The sequence below is a fragment of the Hibiscus syriacus genome, unplaced genomic scaffold, assembly GCF_006381635.1.
Source record: "Hibiscus syriacus cultivar Baekdansim isolate YM2019G1 unplaced genomic scaffold, ASM638163v2 tig00111098_pilon, whole genome shotgun sequence".
Taxonomy (NCBI): domain Eukaryota; kingdom Viridiplantae; phylum Streptophyta; class Magnoliopsida; order Malvales; family Malvaceae; genus Hibiscus; species Hibiscus syriacus.
The window spans coordinates 309380-325105 of record NW_024062983.1 but is presented as its reverse complement, the minus strand read 5'-3'; the positions used below and the strand labels follow the sequence as shown (position 1 = coordinate 325105).

Here is a 15726-nt window from a genome sequence, read left to right as displayed (position 1 = left end):
TAAGGAGACCCAATAGCATCTTTTGGAAGTGTTCTTTGAGTTATCTGATCTGGTTTGGTATGAACCCCAAAACCAATCATTGGATTTGAAAGATGAATTTGCTCATAGTAGAAATAAGGAGACCCAATAGCATCTTCTAGAAGTGTTCTTTGAGTTATTTGATCTGGTTTAGTATGAACCCTAAAACCAATCATTGGATTTGAAAGATGAATTTAATGATAGTCTTCATTAAGAAGCTTCTTTTCAAGCTTCCTCTGTTTCTTCCTTTTAAAAAAATCATAACCCGAGTTTTGCCTTTTCTTGTAATTGGGATCATTGCATAATGGCTTTTTATCTTCTCCTGAAAGAAGTGCGTTAGTAGCCTTAGCCATTTGAGCAGCACATATAAAATCTATCAACTCTGCAATTGATGAATTCGGATCACATATCTCCATGGCTATTGAAGCCTCAGCCTCTGAGTACCCCATTTTCGTCAAGTATAACAGTTTATTCTCCTCATCAAAATCAGAATTCAGGATTTCCTCAGTATCAGAAGAACTATCAATATCTGTGAAATCATCCTGAAATATCGTTTCATAATCAGATGAGTAGTTATCAGAATCAACATGTTGTATGGAAAAGTATATTCTAGAAATAGCCTTCACTGAAAAAAGGTTCACTGTGTCAGCTTGGAATGGATTACCAAGTGATTTATATTGCTCTGTCTGACTAAATCCCTCCAGATACGGAAAATGGTCACCTCATTCAGAAGACACATATCTCAGACGTTTCTGTCAGAATAATTGAGCACTTCTTAAGTTTGTGACAACATGAAGAGAATTCCTCCAGTTACTTGACAACACTGTTGTTTAGTGACACCAGAATGAGAGTATTTAAGATAAACAGATTTGGAGCACGAATAAAGCCACAAGTATCCACCACAGTGCATTGTCAAAATTGAACCTCGTGGGGATCATGACATTTCAGTCAAACAGACATTGAGAGTGAATCAGGCAGATCTAGAGGGACATCTTGAGGGCCCATTTCAACCAGAAATAGAATATTGGGGCATTTTGAAGGCTCACAACAATATGAATATTTGGGCATTCTTGGAGGCTCATCTCAACAAGAAGTAATGTTGAGCACACTTTTAACATCTGTATCAGCAAATGTTGAGGCATTTTAAAGGTTCCTTCAGACAGATCCATGTGGGACATTTTGAAGGCTCAGATTAACAAGAAGCAAATGTCGGGGCATGCTGAAAGCCCATTTCAATCAGAATTAGGACTGTTGATGCATTTTTGAACGTTCGTATCAGTAATGCTGGGACATGCTGAAGGCCCGTATCATTATGTGTTAAAGATCATTGATTTGAGAAAATATTTCCAATGAGACGGAAAGATATGAAGAATGAAAATGATAAAACAGTGGCAGTCGAGTTGACTATACATAATCGCTTCGTTCATCAGGCAGTTACATTATGATCATGTTGTTGAACAAATATCTACTCAGCAAGTATGGTTTCAAATACCCAATCTTCTTAAACCATGTGTCACATGACAGTGTGTTCTTTGATAAACTACATCATGATTGCATGGATAAAGATGGTCCCCAGGTAGATTACTCGATCCAGGGTTCAGTTTTTCAAGATCTCGGCTTTGAATTTTACATTCTCTGTGTCGGTGACAATTGAAAATATTTCTTTGAGATTCCTGGCAGTTAGTTTCAACCATACTGTTGGGATTACGAAGATGTTTTTCACAATAGTTTTTGCTTAATCGATGACATTGGAAAGGGAGACTCGACTCACTTACATTAATGTTATTCCCGTTGTTACTGGGGTTATCATTGCCAGCCAGACTGAACTGATTTTTTTATCTATTTTGGGTTTTATCATGTGCGTTTCATCCCCAGTAGCAAGAATTCCACGGATATCTTTCTGTACATAGATCCTATAGCTGAAGTGTTTCTACTTTCTACAATGCTCATTACAGAAGAAAACGTGATCAGTATTACACTTGCCCTTACCCGAGATGATATCAAGATCAATTAGTGTCTCCTATTTAATTCGACACCAGCACATTTTGTGAATTTGACCAACTTTTTGGTCATACCAGTATTTCACTTGTATTCCCATTGAGTTTTGTTCTCAAGTGGTCTTATGACATCATATAAAAACTTTGAACACCATGCAAAGAGCTTCACTGACCAGAAATCTGTGCAGAAGTCAAAAGAAATGATGAATGTTTGTCAAATACTTTACAAACATCTGAGCAGAAACCACATGAGATGATGAATGTGTTGTCAAATGTTTTACGAACCAGTTATTCTGGCACTGAACCAATGTTGCAATCATATGGTATTTCCATTTATGGATCCAAGATGAAGTTTGTCTTCTTCAACTCCAAGGTCAGAAGTGAGACATGATGAATATTTCTTTCCATTGAAGGGAAGCAGAAATTTTAACAACAAGAAACTAGTGGAGCCAACTAATGTTGAACGACAGGATGTTGTTAAACATCTCGACATGATATGGTCCAAGTTGCCTTATTCGAGATCTGATTAGATGTGAAGACATGAAAAGAATTAGGATAAATCCTCCTTGTGATGTTTTCAAGAGTCAAATCAGAACAGATTATACTCTCCTAATTAATCTCTGTAGAGTTTGACATATCTACATCTGTACTCTTCAAAGATGATAGATTCTCTTTTCAAAGATGAAAGCTTTATTGAATTTCTGCACAAGTCCAAGCAGAGAAAGTTGGTTTTATCCAAGACAAAAAGGGGCATCAAGGTTATAATTTTGATTACGGCAAGAGTTCCATAAATGAAACATTTCTTCTAAGACTTAAATGAAGCAAAGAAGGCACAAAGATTGCTCTTCCAAATCAGAAAAGCAGTTTGAAATGACATTTTGACCAAATGAAGGAAGACCGAGTTCACCAATTTGAAATCAAATAAAAATAAAATTAATATTCATGCATCATATTTAGGCATTTGCAAAAATAGGTGCATTTCCATTCATTTTATCCATGTTAAATGTTGACAGGAATTTCAAAGATTTTAGCAAAGATTCAAATCCATCACAATGGATCAACATTTCCAGAAAGAGTTCATAATGAGAAGAACTCATCTGAAGAATGAAGAAGAAGTTTATAATGAGAAGAACTTGTTCGACCTTATCTTAATTCATCACTTGATGGATCAGCTTTTCCAGAGAAAGTTCATAATGAGAAGAACTCATCTGAAGAAGGAAGAAGAAGTTCATAATGAGAAGAACTTGTTCGACCTTATCTTAATCCATCGCTTGATGGATCAGCTTTTCCAGAGAAAGTTCATAATGAGAAGAACTCATCTGAAGAAGGAAGAAGAAATTCATAATGAGAAGAGCTTGTTCAACCTTTTGCTCAAATCCATCACTTGATGGATCAGCTTTTCCAGAGAAAGTTCATAATGAGAAGAACTCATATGAAGAAGGAAGAAGAAGTTCATAATGAGAAGAATTTGTTCAACCTTTTGTTTGAATTCATCATTTGATGGATCAACATTGCCAGGTAGAGTTCATAATGAGAAGAACTCATCTGAAGAAGGAAGAAGAAGTTCATAATGAGAAGAATTTGTTCAACCTTTTGTTTGAATTCATCATTTGATGGATCAACATTGTCAGGTAGAGTTCATAATGAGAAGAAAACGTCTGAAGAAGGAAGAAGAAGTTCATAATGAGAAGAACTTGTTCAATCTTTTTCATGATTCTATCACAGAAGGAGATAGATCAGCATTAATTTTTCCAGAGAAAGTTCATAATGAGAAGAACTCATCTGAAGAAGGAAGAAAAAGTTCATAATGAGAAGAATTTGTTCAACCTTTTGTTTGAATTCATCATTTGATGGATCAACATTGCCAGGTAGAGTTCATAATGAGAAGAACTCATCTGAAAAAGAAGAAGTTCATAAAGAGGAGAATTTATTCAACTTTTTGCTAGATTACATCACAGAAGGAGATGGATTGTCATACCCAGTGAAAAAGTTCATAATTAGAAGAACTAATCCCAAAGAAGAAATTATTCAACATTGCCATCATAATCAAGTGAAGTCAAATGGATAAAAAATTTATTATCTTTTCGTCTTTGCTCAATTCTTGTTAACACAAGAATGAGCAAAGAGGGCAACTGAAGATATTAATTTTTTACCCATTTTGTATTGATATTATTATTATTATTTTATTTATTATTATTATTATTAAAATTATTATTATTACAAACAGGCCAAAATCGGGGCCCAATTACAAATCTGGAAGCCCAACCAGATAACCTAATTGAAACCCTAAACTAATTTGGGGTTTCATCTAGGGTTTTCTAAACCCTAGCTCCCAGTCGCCTCAATCTTCCAGAAGGCCAGCCGCCGCCTCTGTTCAGCCACCACCTCCACCTCCACGTTGACGCTTCAGCTGCTGCCACGCCGCCGTCAGTACCACGCCTCATCAAAAGTTTCCAGAAGAGCCACTCCAGCCGCACACATGTCGCCCCAACGGTGAGTCACCACTGGAAGTTTGGTGACTCACCAAACTCTACTCTTTTACCCGGTCCGAGACAAGTGCCAGTGATGGCTATAAAGCCATCAACCGAACCTGAAAAAAAAGGGAAGAGACAGAGAGAACACAACAACCAAAACCACTGGAGCTATCTATTACTTGCTGAATTCATTTGTTGCCATCGGAGACAATGGCAGTTTTCAATAAACCTTGATATCCCAACAATTAACGTTTACAATGATAGGCATACAGAGTTGCTGTATTTTGTTGGTCTCTTTTATTAGGCATACAAAGTGGCTGTGTTTTCCATTAAGGTTTTAGACAAACTGATCTGAGTATTCATCAACAGTGGTATATTTCACTTCAGGGTAAAGCTCAGATGCCAAACCGAAACAAGCTTCTATATTGAAATTTGTCACCTTTCCCTTCACAAACATAGGATGGCTGAACGACAAAATGAAATTCCTGGGAACATGTGACTCTGCAGAAAACAAAGCACCTAAATTTCAACATCTGGATCATCAAGCTAAAGCACTGATAAATAATAATAATAGTAAAACATTTTCTGGTTTGTCCTTAATGAAACTGCCGGTTGCTTTGGCTTCGGATACAAGTAAAAACTATTGGATAAAACAGCTTGGCATCCGTTATTAAAAAAAAAACCTAAACTCTCAAATACAGCTAGTTGATGACAACTAGAGGATTGCATCTTAACTCATATTGCCAATGGCAATGGCCACCAACTCCATTTTTTAAGCACTTTGAATATAATCTGATTAAGTGGAAATGAACTCGAAGGTTTACTGCAACTGTCATGAGTTTTTTTTTAATACCTGAAATAATCTTAAGAAGTTCCTCGGGAACATAGCTCTTTTCAAGGATCTTACTGAAGATACTAATTGTTTACCCATTTTTATTGATATTATTATTATTATTTTATTTATTATTATTATTATTAAAATTATTATTATTACAAACATGCCAAAATCGGGGCCCAATTACAAATCTGGAAGCCCAACCAGATGGCCCAATTGAAATCCTAAACTAATTTGGGGTTTTATCTAGGGTTTTCTAAACCCTAGCTCCCAGTCGCCTCAATCTTCCAGAAGGCCAGCCGCCGCCTCTGCTCAGCCACCACCTCCACGTTGACGCTTCAGCTGCTGCCACGCCGTCGTCATTGCCACGCCTCATCGAAAGTTTCCAGAAGAGCCACTCCAACCACACATATGTCGCCCCAACGGTGAGTCACCACTGGAAGTTTGGTGACTCACCAAGCTCTACTCTTTTACCCGGTCCGAGACAAGCGCCGGTGATGGTTATAAAGCCATCAACCGAACCTGAAAAAAAAGGGAAGAGACAGAGAGAACACAACAACCAAAACCTTCAAAAGATCGAAAAAAAAATTAAGAGAAGCCTTACCGAAGAAGCTGCGACGCCACCGGAGTTCATAGGTCGCCGTAGAAACAAAATACCGAAGGTATTTTTCTTAGATCTAGGCAAATACGGGACGTTTTAAGGAAAACTAAGGACAAAGTTGAACGTAGATCACTCGGATCTATCGTTCGGGAGTTTTTTGTTTTTCCTGCCACCGGAAGCGGTGGCCGGCGGTGAGGTTATCGGCGGCACAAGGAGAGAGGGACGAGAGAGTTTAAAAACTCTCTTAGAAAGAGAGAGAAGGAGAGAGGAGAAAATGAATTTTGGTCGAAATGCCGTCTGGTTTGGGGCTTATATACCCCTCCCCGAAGGACGTCATTTTGGGGAGGGGTCTATGTGTAATTAATTAAAGGACAAACCCTGTCCGCAACCCAGTAACTTTGTAATTTTCCATTATAGTCATTGAAATCAATTTATGATCGTTTTAATTTGATCTCTTAATTTTATTTAACTTATAATTTAGTCATTAACATAAAATATATATTTTAATTAAAATAACTGATTTAGTCCTCGTAACTTTATTAGTTAATATTTTAAACCCCGAATAACATATTTTAATTTCTTTTAATTTGATATATGAATTTAATATAATTTTTAATCTAGTCACTAAATTATAAAGGGTAGAATAACATATTTAGCCATTGAAATTTTAAATAATTAATTATGAATTAGGTATTTAATTCTATTAGGTTATAATTTAGTCACTAATTTCAATTTTTATTTATTTTTTACAAGTTTTATTTATTTTAAATATATAGTTTTAATTTTGTTCATTGTTTAGTTATATGTTAATTTTATATGTTTACTTTTAATTATTATTACTATTATTATTATTATTATTTAGCCATAAATATATATATATATATATAATAAATAATATTTATTTTATTTATTAAAATCTTATTTAATTACTTGTAACTTATTTTAATCCTGTTTTAATATTTATTTATTTTTCAATATTAAGAAATGGCAGTCTTAAAACAACTGGATGTCCATTTTCTGATATTTTTAAATAAATAAATATCCTATTTTATAAATTATATATTAATTGTTTTAATTATTTATTTATTTTTTAATATCGAAGAAAAGAGTTGTCTTAAGGCACCTAGAAGTCCTTTTCTGATATTTCTAAATAAATAAATATTATATTATATATATATATATATAAATTAATATATTTTTTATAATTATAATTTTGAAATAATAGGATTATAAATTAAATATATTTTGAATTTTTAAATTTCTAATAATAGAGACAATTTATAATTAAAAAGTATCAATTTTGGGCGTTGTAGGGGTGCTAATCCTTCCCTAAACGTAACCTACCACGAATCCCTTTTTATTATTAAAAAGAACGAATTTTTTGTTAAAACGCAGATCAGTTTATCTTTTAATCGATGTTTTCTTAAAAACTCTTTTAAAGGATGATTTTTAGGTATTCGACCTACCTGACCCCAAAGGTCGATGACGACTCCCAAATTATTTTAAAAGTCATTTATTCACATCACTTTTCCCGCCAAATAAAAAATTTGTGCCCGGACGAAAACCGGTTACGACACTTACCAATTTTCCTTTCCCATAGGGAGACTATTTCATTGAAAGACAACACATTGGAAGGGGGTCTCATATAAAGAATCTTATTTAATGTTCTTGGATCTTCGGCTGCTTTAATGGTATAGTTTGCTATGTCATCTTCCTGGACAAAAATAGCTGAACATGGAAAATCACCATTGCTCTATCAGCTGCAATCATGTCATTGATCTAATATAAGTTGCATCAGTATGTTCACGCCCTTCCCTCACAATCAAAGATAATTTTAAGCACAAGAGAGTCAAAACTTAATTGAAGAACGCTCAAAGCTTGACAGACCTTTTGGATTTCCATCTCCAAGTATGAAGCCCTTATCCCTAGGAGGAACGGTGGCATTTTTTCCTGCATTAGATTTGGCAAGAAATGCCCTGCAAAGGCATTGGATGACATATACGTGTAAGGTATCCCTTCGGCTTCGATTGCTCTTCGGATTTTAGCCTTTATCCTGAATACGCCCGCAGCTGGCTCCACTGCGTGGACACGGCCTGCATCCATTCCAAACTCTGATGGAAGAAATCTCTGAAAACCCACCATTTCATTATCACAATTAAAATCCTTTTACTCTTCAGTCCTAAACGATAAGGACTTATGGCACATCGAAAGTGGTACAAATACCAGATGGAGTTTCAAAAAATTACTTAAACTAAAGAGAGAAGTCAACGCTGTTTTCTCAACAGGAGCAATGTCAATTCGTGCAATTTGGGAAGAGATTAGGGTAAAGAGAGACAAAATTCATTGGCATAATCTGCTATGGTTTCCTCTCCACATTCCCAAACATAGCATGATTGCTTGGATGACAATTTTGGACAGACTTCCTACTAAAGACAGACAACAACATATGAGAATTGTTACCGATGGTTTATGTGTCTTATGTAACAAGTCCCGGGAAACGAGAGATCACATGTTCATTGAATGCCCACTAGCAAGCTCTCTCTGGAAGGAAATCCTACTACTAATCGGCTTGCAGAGATCTTCATTGTCTTGAGATAGAATTAATATTTCTCTTTGTATTCAATGGGGTATTGAGTAACCTTTATTAGTATGTTGGTTGTTCATGCTCCATGCTGGTTGTTTTGATGATTGAACTGGAGCAGTATACTGCTCCTATTGGGTAATAATATTCTTTTATTTATCCAAAAAAAAAAACTACTTGCCTCCACATTTCCAGCTTATTTGATGGCTTCAATTATCTTTTTTTGATCCGCTAGCTGTTGTGTGCCTAATGCAGAGATCACAATATCAACTTGGTTGATTGCCATTAACAAGCTCTGATGATCGTAGATATCACCCTGTGGTAATCCCCAAACCATCAAAGTATAAAAGAAGATAAAATTCAATGAACAAAATGGCCAGAGTTCAGCTCCATCAAACCACTGAAATCAATTAAGTAAAAGGAAAGAAACATACATAAAGTGTTGCTACTCCAGAGCTCTTGAAAATCTCAATCAACTTTGACTTTTGAGGATCAGAAATCGTGTTGTTCCTCACCAGTACAAAAGTGGGGTGCCCCAGTTTGGTGCTTGCCTCCACTAGGAATTTCCCAATATAGCCGGTGCCTCCAATTATCAAAATCTTGCTTTTCTCAGCCATGTCAAGAGGGAAACTGGAGATTCAGGCTGTACAAAGGAAGGGCTGGTGAGTGGTGAGTCCCCCGGTTTGTATTTTCTGATGTTCCGAACAAAAGAATTTTGATTCGTTTCCTTTTATTTAAGGGTAAACTATAATATTGATCACTCAACTATTTAACCCTTTTATTTTTACTACCGATCTTTTAATTTTATCAATCAAACTATCTAATTATTTAATTATTATCAATCAAGCCCCTAGACGTTAACGGTTAACAAAAATAATAATGTGATAGTTAAATAATTTAGTATACTTACACCTCTGATCTCTATTATTTACATATTTTTTCAATTTAGTCTTATTCTTAATAAATTAAAATAAATGTACTCATCCAATTTTATTATGCCACGTGTCACAATATGAATAAAACATACTTTTATAATTTAATTGTTTTATTTTTCATCCAATCAAATGGCGACATATTGTTGTGGCATAATAAAAATAAATTGGGGATCAAACTTTTGATCCTAAATAATAATTTTAAAATTTTAATTAATAATTATTTTATTCATATATATGAAAAATTAGCAATACAATAATAAATCACTTATAAGTGTACTAGGGGGATCAAACTTGTATGAAACAGGTTATATAAATCAACACCCCAACCACTAAGCTAAACCCACAACTTTGTTTTGAAATGCAATGTTTGGGTTACATATTGTAACAAATGGCGGAAAAAAAAAGTAAACATAATTTTACTTTTAACTTTAATAATAATTTTAAATTTTTTAAATAATTTCATATTTTAAATAAATAATAATAATTTTAAAATATATAAAATCATTAATAAAAAATTAAAATTATTACTTAAGTTAAAAAATTTAATTTAATGATTATATATATACATTGTTCTTAAATTTCTCAAATAATTTAAGTTTTTAAATAATTTTGAGTTAATATATATATATATAATTATTAATTAAAATTTTAAAATTATTATTTAGATTAAAAAGTTTAATTTGATGATCATATATAAAAATTATTGTTAACTTTATAAGATATTTTATTTTTTAAATAATTTTATACATTTTTAATAAAAATAAATTGAATTATATATATATATATATGAAATTATTAGTAAAAATTAAAAATATTACTTAAGTTAAAAATTTTAATTTAATGATTATATATATAAATTGTTGCTAACTTTATCCCATAATTTTGTATATTTTTAATAAAAATAAAGTAAATTTAAAATATATACATGATATTATTAAAGAAATCTTAAAATTATTACTTTTTTAGCTTTCTTTTTTTATTCTGCTATTTCCAATTGCTAAACTAAATGCTGCATTTTATAACCAAGTTGTAGTTTAGCTTAGTGGTTGGGTATTGTTATAAAACCCACGTGGCACAGGTTTGATTCCATCTTTTCCCTTCTGTGTGGTTTCTTATTGCATTACTAATTTTCCATTCAATCGGATGGTGAGACGTGTCACCATTTGATTGGACGGTAAGTAAAATAATTAAATTATAAAATATGCTCAATTCATATGGTGACACGTGACAAATTCAATTGGATGATTAAATTTATTTTAATTTATTAAAAATAAGATTAAATTGAAAGAATATATAATAGTAGGGACTATATGTGTAATTATACCAAAATAATGGACGTTTTGCATTTTTAGCTCATTAAAAATGAAATTATTCAACCTGCTACCTATCGACGCTTCAAGTGAATGAAAATTTGTGTTCTTGGCCCTCTAGAAATTAATAATTCAAATTAAAATATTATAACATGAAACTTTTAGCTTTGACTCTCAACTTTTTTAGTTTGACATTAAAATATTACCTAAAAGAATATCAATCATTTTAGCATTAATTAATTAAATTTTTGTGCCTTTGTATTCCTTCAGTTGAATTCACAATTTTATCTATATTCACAAGACTCAAATTCGATACATTACTTAAATGGTATCAACCATTTTATCATTAACCAATCAAACATTTGCGATTTTGTATCCCTTCATTTAATTCACAGTTTCATATTTATTCTCAAAATTCATAAATATTACTTAAATATATCACATTTTATCATTGACTTACCAAATCTTTGCGATTTTGTATTGTATTTCTTTTCATTGAGTTCATAATTTTATCTATATTTATAATAATCAAACTCAAAATATTATATAAAGAAACACACTAAAAATATTAATAGTGTTTCTCTCTGTTTTTATTCTTAATTCATGGACCACGACATCATCCTTTATATTGATTAGAGGCGGATGCACTAAGCTCTCTCAGAAGCCAAGCGCATCCACATTATTTAGGAAAAAAATGTGATATTTAATTTAATATGTTAAGGAAAATAGAGAAAATAAAAAATTATACCTATTATTTTTAAGAAAAAATATTAAAAATTTTAAACCTCTACTTTTTAATTTCTAGATCTGCCACTGATATTGATTGTCGTTGTTGGTATTTCTTATTTTTCCTTTGATTTCTTATATTAAATTTTTGCTTTTTCTTTGTTTTTTAAGTTTTTAATAACTTTGTCTTTATGCCATATTTTTTTGTCTTTATAGCACATTTTCGGTCATTAGGTCATTGTTTTAGTTTATATTTTTTCTCAGGGCTGGATTTGATACCGTCACGATTAATCAAGATGACATTTATTTATTATCATGATGATCTTCCCTGCTTTGGACCATCGGATTTGATTATGATACACATTTGAGTTCGTGGACTATTTTTCACGTCGCTCAACTCTAATTTGTGATTTGTAGTCGATCTTTAAATATTTTTATCTTCTTTTGTAATTCGTTTGCCGATGCAGTTAGATTTGTTCATATCTATCTTTTGTTTGAGTTTTTGCTTAGATTTTTAACTTTTTTCTTGTTTGATCTTAAGTGACTAGTTTTTGTATGATTATATAAAAATATCTTAATTATATATTTAATTTATGTTTACGATTATAAACATTTATTGTAATTTTAAAATATTTTATCTTTTTAATAAACTGATGATTTTACAAATAAGAAAGAAATATCGAACATTTTATCATTGATCCACTAAACCTTTACTATGTTCCTTTCATTGAATTAAGATCAAACAAATTCCACCATTAACATATTTGAACAACATGACAAGATAAATCCTAAATGCAACATTCTATATCGTGTTAGCTCCAAGTAAGTTTATTTTCAATTTTCCAGCTTTTTTTCCCTTCTTTTATGCAACCTTTCTATTATCCAATTAAAGGAGGTCAAAATATACAGTCACTTCCTATAATTTGACAAAATTTAAAAATAATGATGTTTTGGGAATTGTTAGACAGACTCCTAAGTTTAGTATTATTGCATGGATCGCCTTATTAGACAGACTCCCAACTAAAGACGGACTGAAACGTTTTGGGTTTGATATCGACGATAAATGTGTGCTTTGTAATGACTCGATGGAAACTAGAGATCATTTATTCATTCAATGTCCTTTGGTTATTTCTCTGTGGGAGGCGATTATCATTCTCAATGGCATGCGAAGGACATCACGTACATGGGGACATCACTTAGCTTGGGCTTGTGATACTTGGAAAGGTAGATCCTTGCTCACTACCATTTTGAAATTAGCTTGGACACCATTTATTTACACTGTTTGGGTGGAGAGGAACAAGAGGCTATTCCAAGGATGCTCACGTAATTTTGAAGCACTACTCCATGCCGTAAAACACAATGTTGCTATCCAACTAATGGGTAGAAGTATTAATAGGAATGATAGTGTTAATACTAGACTTTGTAATCAATGGGGTATTGACTAGCTGATATTTTGTTCTGCTGTAAGTAGTTACTGCTTGTATTCTTGAACTGCTATTTTTATATTCTTTGGGTAAAAAAAATCGAATTATCAAAAAAAAAAGTTAGATTACGTGTTTAATATATAAATTATTAATTTTATTCCATTTTAGTACTTAAACATTTTTTTCAAAACCATACCTAACGAGACCTTAAAAAGTAACACTATATTTTAATGGGTAAATTACATCATTCATCACTCAACTATCTTTCTACTTCTTTTTTGGTAATAAAGTTTAAAAAATTTCAATTTAACTATTCAACTTTCAAATTGCTCCTATTTTAATTACTCTAATTTATTTTATTAATAATTTTTGTTACAAAACATTTTTTTATTATTTTATGAATACATAATTAAAATAAAAAATAAATTTAAAAAGTTAAAGTGATTAAATTAGGAGTAATTTGAAAGTTAAGTAATTAAAATTTTTAAATTTTAGTGACCAAAAATAAGAGTGAGAAGATATTTGAGTGACAAATAATGCAATTTACCTATCAAATGCAGGGTTGTTAAACATACTTTTTTTTTGTAAATAAAGACTTGTACACTACTTAAGCAGCTGTAGCACTCGGATCTTCCTTCTGGAGTACTTCATGTATCACCATCTGGGGAGATAGGAACTTAACACAATCATAAGTCCTGCCATCCGCTAGCTTCGCCATCGAATCTGCCACTTTATTACTGTTCCGAGAAACATACTAAAGATGCACCGTCCAGTCTCTTATTAACATCTCGACAATATAGTTCATCGAACTTATTCTGTTACCTCCTTTTTTCCGGCTGCACTGATCGCCTCCAGGGTTTCCAAGCTATCCATCTCTAATATAATTCGAGATTCCTGCAAGTCCCAAGCACATAAAAGGCCCATATAAGCTCCCCCAAAGCTCGGCTTCAATAACCGAGCAAATCCCAACTTCCATGCATCCTCATGGCTGCGAACAACCCCTCCACAAGTGGAGAGTCTCGTCTTCCGATTCCTAGCTTCATCCAAATTGACTTTCGTCCAGCCAGGGTTCAGTCTTTACCGTCTCCCTTGTCCAACACTGCAGCTTAGATGTGATGATCCATGTAACGTCCCCAACATTAAGGCTCGGTAAGTAGTTTCCATCAAGTGCTTTTCCTGTTCAAGCACCGACTGATTATCCTCCAGCGCCACATCAAAGTCAATAGAATTTTGGTATAACCAAATGTACCAGATAAGTGCCCCAAATAAGATGTTCCAGTTTGCAGATTGCCGAACAAAACCCTTAGCATCCCCAAGATTTATGGCCAGCCATGCAAGTAGATCCATCTCGATAAATACTTGAAGACGTTCCGACTTCACAACTACTGTAATATCCCAAATTTTAGACTAGTGATTGGAATGTAAAAATTCGAAAGACTTTTGGACTAAAGTGTAAACTTGTAAAAGTTTAAGGATTAAAAATGAAATTTTTAAAAGTTATATTATGGTCCTGTAAATGAGTAGTTTAACTGAAGAATAAATTTTTTAGAGTTTGTATAAAATTCTATTAAAGGATTAAATTTAGTATAATACTCGGATAACCGGATCGAGTTGAAAGTCTGCAAAAATTTGAAGGAATGTAGTTTTGGGTTATAAAAATTATAATGATAATTTTAATCAGTAGATTTTAAAGTGGATTGGTGGAATTTGGTGGAAATTGCATTATAAGTTGAATGGTGCAATTTAGTGATTAAATTGAGTTTTTGGAAAATTGTAAGGACAAAGAGGGCAATTAATAAGTGAGATTTTTATATATATTTAAGAATATTAAATTGGAGATGAAAGGGTGACATTGAAGTAAATAAGTGGATTCATTAATGAAAATTTTGATTTTTGGCCCAAAATAAATAAATAAAAGTTATATTTAATTAGATTTTAAAGGTGCAGTTGGGAGATTTTTTTGCAAAGAAAATTCAAGAAATATCTCTTCTTCTACGGCAGCTGGACGAAACACCATAGTCAAGGTGAGTTTGATTTTTCTTCTTCATTTTTTGGTATATTTTAATTAGAATTTGGATTAAAGTGTAAAATAGGAAAATATTCTATACAAAGAGTCTGTTTGTTTTACGTAAAACATTTTTTAGAAACTATTTTTCTCATTTTTCAGTTTTTGGTCGGAGGAAAATTGGCTGATAAACGTAAAATATTTTCTTGGTCAATAGAGTTTCCTTTGTGTTTTCTGAAAATTGACTTACGATATGATTTTTCGTAAATCATTTTTCGAACTTTTCATTTCAAAGAATAAATATTCAAAATAATTTTATTTTATGAATTTAATATTAATAAAATATTTTAATATATTTTAATCAAAATATTAATTATAAAAACATTTAAAATATATTTATTAATATTTCTAATAATATTAATATTTATTAAAATATATTTTAATATCGTTCGAGAACAATCCATAATTTCAATTCTACATCGCATAGAAAATCCGAGTGGTATTGAGTTAGAGCTCATTCAATTCACCGAATCCTAGCAATAAAGTTACGCTTACGACGCCAAATATGTCCAAAGACTTGTTTATTCCAAATTTTCATTGAATCAATGAAGTCTTGAATATTTAAATCAAAGTTTCTATTTGTCTTCCAAACCAAGCACAAGAATTCTTGGAATTGAGGGTACTTATTCCATGTCGCAATAAAACGAAACGATCGATTAGAGAACGAACGAGTTACCAAACTGCTGCAAAAAAATTGGGCGATTGTCCGACCTGACCGATCAAGATGCAGGACTTGAGAGTTTGGGAACAAAGAGCAAAA

At 32.2% G+C, this 15726-nt stretch overlaps 1 pseudogene; it reads right to left on the bottom strand.

Moving 5' to 3' along the window:
- Positions 1-4826: 4826 nt before the first annotated feature.
- Positions 4827-9162, bottom strand: LOC120153063 (annotated as a pseudogene).
- Between the last annotated feature and the right edge of the window lie 6564 nt (positions 9163-15726).